The sequence below is a fragment of the Microtus ochrogaster genome, chromosome 5, assembly GCF_000317375.1.
Source record: "Microtus ochrogaster isolate Prairie Vole_2 chromosome 5, MicOch1.0, whole genome shotgun sequence".
In the NCBI taxonomy this organism is placed as follows: Eukaryota; Metazoa; Chordata; class Mammalia; order Rodentia; family Cricetidae; genus Microtus; species Microtus ochrogaster.
The window spans coordinates 73566953-73569305 of record NC_022012.1 but is presented as its reverse complement, the minus strand read 5'-3'; the positions used below and the strand labels follow the sequence as shown (position 1 = coordinate 73569305).

General features: G+C 44.8%; 1 pseudogene; it reads left to right on the top strand.

Annotated features, from left to right (window-relative positions):
* The first annotated feature begins 539 nt into the window (after positions 1–539).
* On the top strand, positions 540–1571 carry LOC101994460 (annotated as a pseudogene).
* Positions 1572–2353: the final 782 nt, after the last annotated feature.

The window sequence follows — 2353 nt, the reverse complement described above, 5'->3', positions numbered from 1 at the left end:
ACTGTAGTGATAATTTATTTGTATTTTAATAAATAAAGCTTGCCTGATGACCAGAATGCAAAGCTAATCCATGAGAGGCCAGGGAATGGGGGCAAACACCTTTAATCCTAGGACTTGGGAGACGTGGGGCAGACAGAGCTCTGTGAGTTCAAGGCTACCCTGAGCTACACAATATTGATCCAGAAACAGATCCAGGTGGTGGTGGCTCACACCTTTAATCCCAGTGTTTGGGATTCACACACCTTTCATCCCAGCACTACAGAGGTGGAGCCAGGAGCCATCAGGCTGGGTGGAGAGAGGATATAAAAAAGAACAGACAGGAATTCACTGGTGTGTGGAGTCTGAACACTGGTAGAGGAAAGGTCTCTCCAGTGTCTTACTGCTCTGCTCCTCTGATCGTCAGCTATAACCCCAATAACTATCCCAAAAGGATTTTGTTTTGTTCTTTAAAGACTTATTTATTGCTATATTGTGCAGGAACACCAGCGGTTGATCCTTGAGTCTCGCTCTCAGAGCTTCGGGCTGGACCACAAGCAGCAATGTCTCGGGCTGTGCAGACAAACGAAACTCAACCATTAAGCAAAACATGGGAACTCAGTTTATACGAATCACAACGAACACCCCAGGAGGCAATAACCGATGACTTGGAAATTGCGGTCTCACCTAGAAGTCTACACAATGAATTAATGTGCCCTATTTGTTTGGATATTATGAAGAAGACCATGACTACAAAGGAGTGTTTGCATCGGTTCTGTGCAGATTGCATTATCACAGCCCTTAGACGCGGCAACAAAGAATGCCCTACCTGCCGGAAAAAATTAGTTTCTAAAAGATCACTAAGGCCAGACCCAAATTTTGATGCACTCATCAACATAATTTATCCAAGTCGAGAGGAGTATGAAGCTCATCAAGAGAGAGTGTTAGCCAGGATCAACAAGCACAAGAGCCAGCAGGCACTCAGCCTCAGCACTGAAGGCGGGCCGAAGACACAGCCCCCGAACAGATTACAGAGAGGCAAGAAGCCACGCATTGAAGACGCCAGTGGAGCAGAAGATAATGGTGACAGTTCACGCTGCAGTAATGCATCCACACATAGCGACCAGGAAGCAGGACCTAGGAACAAACGGGCCAAAACATCTGAGGACTGTGGGCTTGAACTTGATAAGAACAACGTGACTGTGGTAACTGATCCAGGAATGGATGGTGCTAGTGATATAGAACTAGTATTCAGGCCCCACCCAATACTTGTGGGCAAGGATGTCTGTGCACAGACAAGGTACGTAAAGACTTCAGGGAATGCTACTGTTGCTCACTTATCCAAGTATCTGGCTGTGAGGTCAGCTTTGGAAGAACGTGGAAGCAAAGGAGAATCAAGCCAGATGAACCTGGATTCAGCCAGTGAGAAGCAGTACACCATTTACATAGCTACAGCCCGCCGCCGGTTCACTGCATTAAATGGCTCCTTTTCTTTGGAATTGGTCAGTGAGAAGTACTGGAAGGTGAACAAACCCATGGAACTTTACTATGCACCCAGCAAGGAGCACAAAGAAGCTTTGAAAAATCGATTCTGAGACTGAACTCTTTCTTCATAGCCTATTTCTTTCATGTAAAAGTACACCATCATTACTTTCTCGGACAGATCTGGGATAATATGTTCAGTTTTCATTCTGAGCCAGACTTGTTCACACTATGATCTTGGTTTTCCCTTGTTTAAGACGTTAGTAATTCAGTGCCCTGTTCCCTATAGAATAAATAAATTTATATTCCACAGAAGGTTTGTTTTGAGTTTTTTGTGGGTCTGTATTCTTTTCCTTTGTTTCCCCTTCCAGGTTTTGATCTTTTGAGACAAGGTCTCATTATATAGCCCTGCCTGGCCTGGAACTTGCTGAGGAGTCCAGGGTGGCCTGAATTTGGAGCGATACTCCTGCCCAGTTACTGGGATTATAGGCCTGATGACCACACCTGGCTTAAGGTTCAGCTGGCATCACCCATCTAGCCCCTTTCAAAAGTTCTGTAGCTGAATGTTAGACAATATGGACTCCGACTTTTGCCCTTGGAGTCTTGTATATTTATACTTTTCTATACAAACTAGAATCTTTCTATACAAACTAGAATCTTCACAAAGACCGAGGCTCAGAAGTACTGTGCTTAAACAATTCTCAAAGGATTACTATTTATTTATTTATTTATTATGTATACAATGTTCTGTCTGTGTGTAGGCCTGCAGGACAGAAGAGGGCACCAGACCTCATTACGGATGGTTGTGAGCCACCATGTGGTTGCTGGGAATTGAACTCAGGACCTTTGGAAGAGCAGGCAATGCTCTTAACCGCTGAGCCATCTCTCCAGCCCC